Source organism: Sapajus apella, unplaced genomic scaffold (genome assembly GCF_009761245.1).
Source record: "Sapajus apella isolate SASKATOON/1434 unplaced genomic scaffold, GSC_monkey_1.0 scaffold105, whole genome shotgun sequence".
Taxonomy (NCBI): Eukaryota; Metazoa; Chordata; class Mammalia; order Primates; family Cebidae; genus Sapajus; species Sapajus apella.
Window position 1 is genome coordinate 6,022,305 of NW_022437045.1, and position 14,570 is coordinate 6,036,874.

Here is a 14,570-nt window from a genome sequence, read left to right on the forward strand (position 1 = left end):
CTCCTTAACATTTCTCCAAAAGAGCTGACAGATTTATTATTATTATTATCATAATTTGCAACAGGGTCTTGCTCTGTTGCCCAGGCTGGAGTGCAGTGGCATGATATTGGCTCACTGCAACCTTCGCCTCCTGGGTTCAAGTGACAGTCCTGCGTCAGCCTCCTGAGTAGCTGGGATTACAAGCCTGCACCACCATGCCAGGCTAATGTTTGTATTTTTAGTAGAGATGGAGTTTTGCCATGCTGGCCAGGTTGGTCTTGAACTCCTGACCTCAGGTGATCCACCAGCCTCAGCCACCCAAATTGCTGGGATTATAGGTGTGAGCCACCTGGCCTAGCATAAATTTTGTGAAATTGATATTAAGTCAGGTTGCCAGTGCTTGCAACTGGAAAAATCAAATGCATGGGAATTAGAAATGATCTCTTTGTTTCTCTTGTTAAGCACACCTCTTCTGCATTTTAGGCCAGGTCTCCATCCATCAAACATGAGCCTGCCCTCACAAGTTTGCCTCAATGCAGAAGGGAGTCAGAAATTTCTCATGTTAAGAAGAAGAAGAAAAAACGATTCACAAGAATATTCTTATTTAGGCTTAGCCAGGAGCAAAATCATTTAAGCAGATAAATGCTGCACTCCTACCTATAATACGCTCTTCCATTCCTCCCACCAACGCACTCTCGTCTTTCCTTTAAGCACCTTCTTAAGACTCATCTAATTTAGCACAAGCACTTCCAAAGCTCTTTCTTATGTCACTGCTGTCCTGTGAATACTGTGCCTCCTTCACATGCAGGAACGTCAGCACTGTGACCAAAGAGCGACTGGGTCCTTTAGACTCATCATCCCCTGTTCTCACCCTGTGACCACTTCTGCAAAGAGGTCCCTCTTTTTTTTTTTTTTTTTTTTTGAGATGGAGTCTTGCTCTGTCACAAGGCTAGAATGCAGTGGCACTATCTTGGCTCACTGCAACCTCTGCCTCCCAGGTTCAAGCAATTCTCCTGCCTCAGTTTCCCGAGTAGCAGGGATTACAGGTGCCCACCACTACGTCTGGCCAATTTTTGTATTTTTTTTTTTTTTTTTAGTAGAGACGGGGTTTCACCATGCTGGCCAGGCTGGTCTGGAACTCCTGGCCTCAAATGATCCTCCCACCTTGGCCTCCCAAAGTGTTGGGATTACAGGCGTGAGCCACTGCACCTGGCCTTTTTTTTTTTTAAATTTGCCCCAGCATCCTTTGGTTTTGGAATCACCCGTCTCCTTTCCATGTGACTAGAGCATGGCTGTTAATGACAACGTTCTGCATCCCCTCCCACCAAGATGTGACTCGTGTGGGTCAGCGTCCCCCACCCCCTCAAGGTAGTCATCAGACCAGCTAGGGGCCAAGATACCTGCAAGGCCAGGCTAGGTCATTCTGAGAGACTGAGATGGATACAGGGCAAGAGATGATCTTTCTCTTCCCTCCTGGGATTGCAGTCCGCAGGGATCGGAGACTGAGCATGAGCAGTGGCCATCTTTTCCACAATGTGGACAGCACCTGCCAAAGAAAGAAACAATGGAGAAGAAAGTGGGGCTGAGGGGCAGCGGTGGTCAACACAGGGGCCTCATCCCAGCAGGAGCCAAGCGTGTCTTTTTTGCCTCATTCATCTGAAGTCAGGTTTCTGATGCTTGCCACTAGAAGACTCCAATACACAGGGATGGTAAAGAATCTTTTCCTTGAGACCAGCCTGCCCAACATGGTGAAAACTGTCTCTACTGAAAATACGAAAATAGCGGGGTGTGATGGTGCATGCCTGTAATCCCACCTACTTGGGAGGCTGAGGCAGGAGAATCACAGGAACCCGGGAGGTGGAGGTTGCCATGAGCCAAGATCTTGCCACCGTATTCCAACCTGGGTGACAGAATGAGGGCTTTATCCATCAAACATGATTCTCTACGATTTTGGGCACTCACGTATTAAGTAAACATTTACAGGCAGTGCTGTAGAGCCCTTCACTTCAATATACACTAGGACTACCTGCATGTTTGTGTAATGGTCTATTTGAAAGGTTTAAAGCTTTTCCTGTGCGCATATCTTGCTATTTCAACTTTGGTTATGAGTTCCTGGACCATAACACACATATTTCTATATTTTTGGCATTCCTGGCTACTGCTCAGTGTAGTACAGATACATAATCTCTTGCCCAAAGCCTTGGGGACTATTTCAGAATTCAGAATATTTTGGATTTTTGAAAGGTAACACAGAGCATAAAACTGCCAGGGGTGGCCAGGTGCCATGACTTGCACCTGTAATCCCAGCATTTTGGGAGACTGAGGTGGGTGGATCACCTGAAATTAGGAATTTGAAACCAGCCTGGCCAACACAGTGAAATCCGAGCTACTCCAGAGGATGATACAGGAGAATCGCTTGAACCTAGAAGGTGGAGGTTGCCGTGAGCTGAGATGGTGCCGCTGCACTCCAGCCTGGGTGACAAGCGTGAGTGAAACTTCATCTCAAAAAAAAAAAAAAAAAAAAAGCCAAAACCTAGGGGTCCTCTGGAAGATCCCTGTAATGTAATGCAGTGACATTTTCATATGACATGGATATTAATCCCAATTGGAGTAAAGAAAGGCTGAATAACCTTACATGATTTTAGGTTCAGGTTTGCTACCAAATAAGCTTTAAAACATTTTTGTATTTTGGAACTTGTTATGGTCAGGCTTGGGTCCCTGTCCTCTGTCCTCTGACCCAGGTGAAATGCTCTTTCCTCATCACCATCCTCATAGCAGGGACGAAACTTCTGTCACAGCTATAGGAAGTCCCTCTCTAGGATCACTTTACATCTCACATAACAGTCAGTTGCCACACATACATGGAAAAACATCATGAAAGATACAGACCAAATTGTCATTTTTTAATTTAAAACAATTTTAAGAGACAGGGGCAGGGAGCACCTCACTATGTTGCCCAGGCTGGTCTTGAACTCCTCACCTCAAGAGATCCTCCCGTCTCAGCCTCCTGAGTAGCTGGCACACAAGTGTGTGCCACCGTGCCTGGCTCCAAATTGTTCATTTTTAACAAAGGTTTCCTCTGGTTAGAGGGATTATGGATGATTCGTTTTATTTTATTGATTTTCTTTGTTTTTGATGTTTTCACCTTAAGCATGTCTTTTTAAAATAGAATGTTTCTCGTGGATTTTCTAGGTAGTCAAACATATCATCTTTAAATTGTTTTTTGTTCCTTCCTAATACTTGCATGTCTTTGTTTCCCTGGTCTGAATTCGTTGGCCAGGATTCCCGAAGGATATTCAGTAGTAGTGTGATAGAGACTATTTTCATTTTATTCTTAACTTAAATAGGAAAGAATATATTTATATAATTAACAATTTTTAAAAATAAAAACAGTGTCTTGCTGTGTTGCCCAGGCTGGTCTGGAACTCCTGGCCTCAAATGATCCTCCTGCCTTGGCATCCCAAAGTGCTGGGATTACAGGTGTGAGCCATTGCACTGGGCCAGAATTAACAATTAAATAAACATTATTTTTAAAAGCTTTCATGATTTTGATTTATACCATATAAGGAATATAAATGGAATAGAAAAAGGATCCTTTGACATAAAAGGATCAAGACAAGTGTGTGAAATAAGGAATTCGCAAATATCTTTACCACTGATTTTCTAGAGTATTAAAAATTGAAAATGGAAATAGGAGGTCAGTAGTCATCCAGACACAGATTTATTCTTTATTTAACTATATTTTGAAAAATTACTTTTTTCAAATAAGTTCAAGAAAATCTGAAAGCTAAAATGAATATATGTATCTAAAAAGAATGGGAAAAAAAGCAAATAGCTACAATAATGTACTCCAGAAAGAGAATTAGAAAATCTTGAAACAACAACAAAACTCTGAAGTAGAAAAAGATCCACACAGCATCACACAAGAGTCACCAAAAACCAAGCCAACAGCCAGAGCAATCAGGCAAGAAAAAGAAATAAAGGGCATTCAAATAGGAAAGGAGGAAGTCAAATAGTCTCTATTTGCAGATGACATGATTGTATATCTAGAAGACCCCATCGTCTCAGCCCCAAATCTCCTGAAACTGATAAGCAAGTTCAGCAAAGTCTCAGGATACAAAATCAATGTGCAAAAATCACAAGCATTCCTATACACCAATAACAGACTTAAAGAGAGCCAAATCAAGAACAAACTTCCATTCACAATTGCCACAAAGAGAATAAAATACCTAGGAATACAACTAACAAGGAACATAAAGGACCTCTTCAAGGAAAACTACAAGCCACTGCTCAACGAAATAAGAGAGGACATAAACAGATGGAGAAACATTCCATGTTCATGGTTAGGAAGAATCAATAGCATGAAAATGGCCATACTGCCCAAAGTAATTTACAGATTCAATGCTATCCCCATCAAGCTACCAATGACCTTCTTTACAGAACTGGAAAAAAATCACCTTAAACTTCATATGGAACCAAAAGAGAGCCTGCATAGCCAAGTCAATTCTAAGCAAAAAGAACAAAGCGGGAGGCATCACACTACCGGACTTCAAACTATACTACAAGGCTACAGTAATCAAAACAGCATGGTACTGGTACCAAAACAGAGATATAGACCAATGGAACAGAACAGAGGTCTCAGAGGCAACACAACATATCTACAACCATCTGATCTTTGACAAACCAGACAAAAACAAGCAATGGGGAAAGGATTCCCTGTTCAATAAATGGTGTTGGGAAAGCTGGCTAGCCATGTGCAGAAAGCAGAAACTGGACCCCTTCCTGACACCTTACACTAAAATTAACTCCAGATGGATTAAAGACTTAAACATAAGACCTAACACCGTAAAAACCCTAGAAGAAAATCTAGGCAGGACCATTCAGGACATAGGTGTAGGCAAGGACTTCATGACCAAAACACCAAAAGCATTGACAACAAAAGCCAAAACAGACAAATGGGACCTAATCAAACTCCACAGCTTCTGCACAGCAAAAGAAACAGTCATTAGAGTGAATCGGCAACCAACAGAATGGGAAAACATTTTTGCAGTTTACCCACCTGACAAAGGGCTGATATCCAGAATTTACAAAGAACTAAAACAGATCTACAAGAAAAAAACTAACAAGCCCATTCAAAAGTGGGCAAAGGATATGAACAGACACTTTACAAAAGAAGACATACATGAGGCCAACAAACGTATGAAAAAATGCTCATCATCACTGGTCATCAGAGAAATGCAAATCAAAACAACATTGAGATACCATCTCACGCCAGTTAGAATGGCGATCATTAAAAAATCTGGAGACAACAGATGCTGGAGAGGATGTGGAGAAATAGGAACACTTTTGCACTGTTGGTGGGAGTGTAAATTAGTTCAACCATTGTGGAAGACAGTGTGGCGATTCCTCAAGGACCTAGAAATAGAAATTCCATTTGACCCAGCAATCCCATTACTGGGTATATATCCAAAGAATTACAAATCGTTCTACTATAAGGACACATGCACACGAATGTTTATTGCAGCACTGTTTACAATAGCAAAGACCTGGAACCAATCCAAATGCCCATCGACGATAGACTGGATAGGGAAAATGTGGCACATATACACCATGGAATATTATGCAGCCATCAAAAATGATGAGTTTGGGTCCTTTGTAGGGACATGGATGCACCTGGAAACCATCATTCTCAGCAAACTGACAGAAGAGCAGAAGATCAAACACTGCATGTTCTCACTCATAGGCGGGTGTTGAACAATGAGAACACATGGACACAGGGAGGGGAGCACTACACAGTGGGGTCAGTTGGGGGGAAATAGGGGAGGGACGGTGGGGGTGGGGAGCTGGGGAGAGATAGCAAGGGGAGAAATGCCAGATGTAGGTGATGGGGAGGAAGGCAGCAAATCACACTGCCACGTGTGTGCCTATGCAACAATTTTGCATGTTCTTCACATGTTCCCCAAAACCTAAAATGCAATAAAATAAATAAACGGGGAAAAAAAAAGTATTTCCATTGCTTTTATACTTAGTAAGTTCTGAGATTAGTTAGCATTCACTTACATGTGTTAAATATAGTCTCTTCTAGGTTTTAATGGTTTTATCTTTTACCTATGAAGAATTTACTTTTGGTGTTCAGTGTAAATTAAAAACATACAGAAAACTTTATTATGTTTTGTATTTCACAAGAAGCCAGTCACTTTTCCCTTATAATCAGCTGAATAAATCATGTTTTCCTCAATTGACCTGTGATGCTTCCTTAATTATACTCTGTATGGCAGTCCTTGCATATTGTTAATCTTTGCAGATTAAAAAAGATTTAAAAACCTGGTAAAAAAAAAAAAAAAAAAACCAAGCCAACAAGCAAAACAAACAAACAAACAAACAGCTCTAGAAAAAAATATCAAAATATCTTTATTTTTTTTTGAAACAAAGTCTTCCTCTGTCGCCTAGGCTGGGGTGCAGTGCTACAATCTCGGCTCACTGCAACCTCTGCCTCCCGGGTTCAAGTGATTCCCCTGCCTCAGCCTCCTGAGTAGCTGGGACTACAGGTGCTTACCACCATGCCTGGCTAATTTTTGTATTTTTAGTAGAGACGGGGTTTCACCATGTTGGCCAGTCTGGTCTCAAACTCCTGACCTTGTGATCTGCCCACCTCGGCCTCTGAAAGTGCTGGGATTACAGGAGTGAGCACCATGCCCAGCCACTTTTTTTTTTTTGAGATGGATTTTTATTCTTGTCGCCCAGGCTAGAATGCAATGGCATGATCTTGGCTCACTGCAACCTCCACCGCCTGAGTTCAAGCGATTCTCCTGCCTCAGCCTCCAGAGAATCTGGGATTACAGGCATGCACCACCCTGCCCAGCTAATTTTTGTATTTTTAGTAGAGATGGTGTTTCACTATGTTAACCAGGCTGGTCTTGAACTCCTGACCTCAGGTGATCCTCCTGCCTTGACCTCCCAAAGGGCTCGGATTACAGGTGTGAGCCACTGCATCCGACCGAAAAAATATCTTCTGTATTAATGACTAAGGAACAGATACGAAAACTGTATTCGGGAAGTAAGACACATTTGAGATTAGTTTAAGGATGATAAGACCAAATTGAAAAGAAAGACAACCAGTCACTGGTGTGTGTCTGTAATCCGAGATACTTGGGAGGCTGAGGCTGAGGAGAGAGAATCACTTGAGCCCAAGAGTGCAAGACTAGACTGGGCAGCATAGGGAGACCCCATCTTTTTTTTTTTGAGACGGAGTCTCACTTCGTTGGCAGGCTGGAGTGCAGTGGCGCAATCTCTGCTCACTCCAACCTCTGCCTCCCACGTTCAAGCAATTCTCCTGCCTCAGCCTCCTGAGTAGCTGGGACTACAGGCACATGCCACCATGCCAGGCTATTTTTTTGTATTTTAGTAGAGACGGGGTTTCACCATGTTGGCCAGGTTGGTCTGGATCTCCTGACCTCATGATCCGCCCACCTCGGCCTCCCAAAGTGCTGGGATTACAAGGGTGAGCCACAGCACCTGGCCGGGAGACACTCTCTTAAAAAAAAAAAAAAGAAAGAAAGAGAAGGGAAAGGAAGGAAGGCAGGCAGGAAGGCAGGAAGGCAGGAAGGAAGGAAGGAAGGGAGAAAGAAAGAGGAAAGATAGGGAAAACAAGAAAAATGTACCCCACCATCCAAAAACCGATCTGTACGTACATCGTGGACAAGAAATTATCTACGCATGGCAGTGCAAGAGCTATGATCCTGGTTTGCTTGAACCCAGGAGGTGGAGATTGCAGTAGGCTTAGATTGTGCCACTGTACTCCAGCCTGGGTGACAGAGTGAGACTCTGTCTTAAAAACAACAGCAGCAACAAAAAGCCATGATCCTGGATACCCTATCATTCTGTAATTCAAGTCCCCAGGTCTGACCCTTGCCCCACCCTCCAGCAGCATTTATTTTGGAGTACCCACTGGCTTGTTGTGATCCAGAAAGGAGCCAGAAATATCCACTATGAACTTACTTTTCTTTCCCACCGTGGGCCATAAAATTGGTTTTTGTTCCAAGAATGTCTTTGTAAAGAGAAGGAAGTTCTGTAGAATCGTGTGGATCATATAATCATAAAAGGAAGGTAAAATTAGATTTTAAGGGAAACTTTGCTGAAACAATGCTGACACCAGCTATTTTTGGATCACAAGATAATTTTATATCTTAAGGGAGAGAAGATTTGTGACTATAGCAGTTTACAGGAAATCTTAGCTGTTAAAAATTGTTGCAATTTTATTGTTTTACTTGTTTTCTATAAATAATTTTCCTAGCCCAATCTACTATCATGATGGCTTCTCTTCTAGCATTTAAAGTGTTATGTTTTAGCATGGGCAAAATATTCAAGTGATGACGTTATCATGACTTGCTTTCAGGTAACTGTTTTTTGTCTGGAAAAGTCAGGTTTTTAGCTCTTTACAGAAGCACCATGACTTCAGGAGAGAAAGCTCTTTTGCAACTCACAAGGATCCAAAAAATGAGGCAGGAGCCTACCTACAGCCATATACATGAGGTGTCTGAAACCAAGCACCTTATACCAATAAGCCAGCCCCCTCATGCCCACCGCTTTCTCACTGCAGTCAGCCATGGGACCAAGAGGTGTGGCCTACCTTCCCCACGAGAGCCTGTGATGGGATTCTCTTCTGCAAAGACAGGAGCTGTAGGACCAAGAGGCTGAGGACCAGAGGCTGATGCGGAACCTCAGTCTGTTTGAGAACAAAACCAATGGACAATATCCAGCCTGAGGAACCGTGTTGGGGGCTGGGAGCATACAACCTCCCACTGAAGGAACCAAGAAGGGGACAGGTCCCAGCCTGAAGAACATCTGTCTGTGGATTGCTGTAAACATTCACCAAAAAACAAAGGGTGCCACTTCTAGATACATGCCCCAAATAATTAAAAACAAGGTCTCAAACGCTCAAATAAGGTACTCATGCACTCATGCTCACAGCAGCATCGTTCACAATAGCCAAAGGTGGAAACACTCAAGGGTTCATCAACAGACGAATGCACAAAGTGTGGTCTAAACAGAAAGTGGGAGATTATTCAGCCATAATAAAAGGGAATGAAATTCTGATACAAGACACAACATGGACGACCATTGAAAATATTATGCTAAGTGAAATAAGCCGGGCACAAAAGGATACATATTGTCTGATTTCACTTATATGAGGTACCCATAATAGGCAAATTCATAGTGGCAGAAAGTAGAATAGAGCCTAGTAGAGGCTAGGAGGAGGGGAAAGGGGAACATTGTTTAATGGATACAGTTTCTGTTTTGGATGAGAAAGTTCTAGAGATGGATAGCAGTGATGGCGGTGATGGTCGTACAACACTGTGGCTGTATTCACTGCCACTGAGTTGTGTACCTAAAAATGGTAAATTTTAGGGTTTTTAAAAAAATTTATTTTATACTTCTCCACTTTATTTTTCTTTCTTTAATTTTTTTTATTTCCACAGGTTTTGGGGGAAAAGGTGGTATTTGGTTATATGAGTAAGTTCTTCAGTGGTGATTTGTGAGATTCTGGTGCACGCATCACTTGAGCGGTATACGCTGAACCCAATTTGTAGTCTTTTATCCCTTACCCCCTTCCCACCCTTTCCCCCAAGTCCCCAAAGTCTAATGTGTCATTCTTATGCCTTTGCAGCCTCGTAGCTTAGCTCCCATTTAGGAGTGGGAATATGTGATGTTTGGTTTTCCGTTCCTGAGTTACTTCACTTAGAATAATAGTCTCCAATCCCATCCAGGTTGCTGCGAATGCCATTAGTTCATTCCTTTTTGTGGCTGAGTGGTATTCCATCATGCATATACCAAGTTTCTTTATCCACTGTTGACTGGTGGACATTTGAGTTGGTTCCACATTTGTGCAGTTGTAAATTGTGTTGCTATCAACATGCGTGTGAAAGTATCTTTTTCATGTAATGACTTCTTTTCCTCTGGGTAGATACCCAGTAGTGGGATTGTTGTGTATCAATGATATTATCAAATGGTAGTTCTGCCTTCAATTCTTCAAGGAATCTTCACACTGTTTTCCAGAGTGGTTGTACTAGTTTACATTCCCACCAGCAGTATAGAAGTGTTCCCTTTTCACTGCATCCATGCCAGCATCTGTTATTTTTTGATTTTTTGATTATGGCCATTCTTGCAGGAGTGAGGTGGTATTGTATTGTGGTTTTGATATGCATTTCCCTCATCATTACTGATGTTGAGCATTTTTCCATATGCTAGTTGGCTATTGGTATATCTTCTTTTGAAAATTGTCTATTCATGTCCTTAGCGCACTTTTTGATGGGATTGTTTTTTTTTTCTTGCTAATTCGTTTGAGTTCATTGTAAGTTCTTTGTCAGATGTATAGATTGTGAAGATTGTCTCCCACTCTGAAATTTAAGGTTATGTGTAGTTTACTACAATGAAAAACCAAAACAAAAGCAATAAATATTCAAATTTTTCTTCAAAAGATACTCCAAAGTTCCTATGTCTGCCTGGCACAAGGGTACTGCCCAATACATGCTAGTTTCTCTTCCTTTATCTTGCTGCTTCTCCTCCCACCTTCCCTAACCACTCCATATTCACCCCCTTCAGCTTTCAGTGTGCCATTAGGATGCTGAGCCATTCCACACACTACTCACTCACTTCCTACCTCAGAGGAGGCTGCACTTAACATCCCTGAAAGAGGTTGCAAAGTGATGGCAAGACTTCATTCCAGCAATTTCCTCCCTGTCTCTGGTGTCATCAATTTTTCCCTCTCCACTGGGTCATTCTGATCAATAGACCCATGAGTATCCCATAATTAAAAACAACCAACCGGCTGGGTATGGTGGCTCATGCCTGTAATCCCTGCACTTTGGGCCAACCAACAGGCCGAGGTGGGTGGATCACCTGAGGTTGGGAGTTCAAGACCAGCCTGGCCAACATGGCAAATCCCAGTCTCTACTAAAAATACAAAAATTAAAAATTAGCCAGGTGTGGAGGCAGGTGCCTGTAATCCCAACTACTCGGGAGGCTAAGGCAGGAGAATCACTTGAACCTAGGTGGCAGAGGTTGCAGTGAGCTGAGATCTTGCCAGTGCACTCCAGCCTGGGTAACAGAGTGAGACTCCATCTCAAAAAAAAAAAAAAAAAACCAACCAACCAAGCAAACAAAACCCAAAAAGTTCTGAGCCCATATTCCCCTGTAGCAACTGCCCAGTCCTTTGCCCCTGCTCTTCCGCACAGCAAGGGTTCTTGAGAACTATCTGTGCTGTTTCTACTCAACTCCGTCCTCAACTCACTGCCCTTTGGCTTCCATCTCCACCAGAGAACTGCAATTACCATCGTCAAGGTTACCACTAATCCCCATCTGCCTAAACCCGTGGCCAATCCTCATCTACTTGGCTTCACTGTGGCATTCAGTGGCTGACCCCTTTAGCAGCACGACGTTTTCTTGGCTTCGTGGGCGTCACTTTTTCTGGCTTTCCTCCTACCTCATTGCCTCTTTTGCTGGTTCCTCCTCCAGCGTTCTAAAGGTTGAAGTCCCTTGTCTCAGTACTTTCACCCTCGGTGATTTCATCCTGCCTCAAGGCTGTGAATGCCATTCAGATGCTGATGACTCCAAATTTTATCTGTGGCACTGACCTTTCTCTTGAATGCTGAACTCAGAAATCTACCAGTCAGCTGGACTTCTCCAAGGCTGATTGACAGGCGTCTCCAGGTGAAAACATTGAAAGTAGAACTTTTCAACCCTCCCTAGGCTTTCTGGCCATAATCATCCTCTTCTTCATCTTCCTCATCTTAAGAAATGTTACCACCCTTCACCCAGGTGTCCAAACCCAAATTCCCCTGAGCGGATTCTGCATTAAAGTCTCTAGTGGCTTCCCCTTGCAGTTAGAAAAACAGCACAGTGTGTGATCAGGCATAGTGTGATGTGGCCTCCGCACTGTGACATCATGTAGCTTCTCTTGGTGTGCGACATCGTGGGTCTTTCCTGTTCCCAGGACACATTTTGCTTGGTCCTGGGTCTGTGGCTGTTTCCACTCCCTGGAAGGCCCTTTTCCAGATCTTCACCTAGCACAATTTCCTTAATTTATAAAGAATTCCTATTGAATCAGTATAAAGAATTCCTATAAATCAGTATAAATAACCAGCTTCCCAGTGAGAAGGTGGCGAAGGATATAAAGAGACAAGCCATGGAAGAGGAGAATCAGTATGTCATCTTCTGTGGCTTAAGTCAGGTAAAATGATGCCTTTTTTTTTTTTTTCTTTTTTTGATATGGAGACTTGCTCTGTTGCCCAGGCTAGAGTGCAGTGGCATGATCTTGGCTCACTGCAACCTCTGCCTCCCAGGTTCAAGTGATTCTCCTGCCTCAGCCTCCCGAGTAGCTGGGATTACAGGCATGCACCACCACGCCCAGCTAATTTTTGCATTTTTAGTAGAGATGGGGTTTCACCATGTTGCCCAGGCTGGTCTCGAACTCCTGACTTCAAGTGATCCACCTGCGTCGGCCTCCCAAAGTGCTGAGATTACAGGTGTGAGCCACCACACCTGGCCTAACATGATACTTTACCTGATTTATAACACAAGATGTACAAAGGCACAAAACTAAAATGAGGTCACATGGCTTACCTATTAGATTGGTAAAGGTAAAAACTCTAGTAATGGGCTGAGCGTGGTGGCTCACGCCTGTAATCCCAGCACTTTGGGAAGCCAAGGCGGGAGGATCACTTGAGGCCAGGAGTTCAAGACCAGCCTGGCTAACATGGTGAAACCCGTCTGTACTAGAAATACAAAAATTATCCAAGTGACATGGTGGCACACACCTGTAATCCCAGCTATTTGGGAGGCTGAGACTGGAGAATTGCTTAAACCAGAGAGGTGGAGGTTGCAGTGAGCCAAGATCATGCCACTGCACTCCAGCCTGGGCAACAGAGCCAGACTCTGCCTCAAAAAAAAAAAAAAAAAAATATATATATATATAGTAATGACTGTGTTGGCAAGGGGTTGGGGAAGAGACACTATCACATGTATTGTTAGTGGAAATATACATTAGTACATTTATGGAAAGTAATTGATGGTATTCATCAAAATTTAAAATGTACATACCCCTTGCCTCAGAAATGTTATTTCCAGGAATTTTCCTGCAGATGTGCTGGCACATGTACAAGATTGAAGATATACAAGTTTCTTCATTGCAGCTTTGTTTGTAATAAGCAAAAGATGAGAAACAATCATCCATTAATATAGAAATAGTTTAATTAATAACTAATTAATAATACAATGGAATACAAAGGCAGTCTTTACAAAAACTAAGCTGTTCTACATGCTTTGCTATTAAACCATCTCCAGGATATATAATTAAATAAAAGATGCAAAAAGCAGCCTGGAGGTGTAAAGCAGGATATATCTTCATTCCAGAAGCTGGATGGAAAAAATTATGAATATTTTTTATGATCTATGCATAGAATATCTCTGGAAGAAAATATAGGAAACTAACAGACAGCCTGGAGAGAGAAATAACATGAATAGTAAGGATGAGAGTCTTAACTCTCACTATGCACCCCTTTTTACCTTCTGTTTTGTACCGTGTGTGCATTACCTATTCACTAAATAAGTAATTGAGAAAAATAAAAGGTGTGTAGGAAGAAGGGCCCATGAGAGGCCGAGAAACAATGACCAGTAAAGTAAGAGGAAAGGAGAGAGGATTGTTTCAGTAGTTGGGGTGAGACTTCCAGCAACTCTCCTGCAGAAACCCTAAGCCCACCTGTAGGTAGCACAATCAGGCCAATAGGAGAAGCCTGAAGAGGACCCTCTGGGCTTGGTGATTGAGGTGCAGACTGTAAGTTAGGAATGATTTTTGTTGATACAAAACCCTACTCTGTAGTTTTTATTTTTATTGTTTATTTATTTATTTATTTTTGAGATGGAGTCTTACTCTGCGGCACAGGCTGGAGTACAGTGGCGCAATCTTGGCTCACTGCAACTTCTACCTCCCAGGTTCAAGTGATTCTCTTGCCTCAACCTCCCAAGTAGCTGGGATTATAGGCGTACACCCCCATTCCCAGTTAATTTTCGTATTTGTAGTAGAGACGGGTTTCATCATGTTGGTCAGGCTGGTCTCGAACTCCTGACCTCAGGTGATCTGCCCACCTCGACCGCCCAAAGTGCTGGGATTACACAGCGTGAGCCACCGTGCCTGGCCTACATTGTATTTTCATGATAATAAATCTATAGGTGTTAAGGAGAGGAGAAGTTGTAAAAGGAAACCAAAAGCTATATGTTATACAGCTTAATTATCCACCAAAGATACCGCCCCGTATGAAGCTGGGCCACAGTCTTGCTTTCTTAATTTTTTAAATAAAATTAAAATAATTTAAATAATATTAAAAATAAATTAATTAATTTAAAATAAATAAAATTTTATTTTTTATTTTTTAATAAATAAAAAATAAAATTAAAGTAATTTTAAAAATAGCCACCCAGCATCTACGAATCTTGACTTTCCTTGGAGGAAGCGAGGAGGCAGGAGAATCGCTTGAACCCAGGAGATGGAGGTTGTGGTGAGCCGAGATCGGACCACTACACACCAGCCGGGGCAA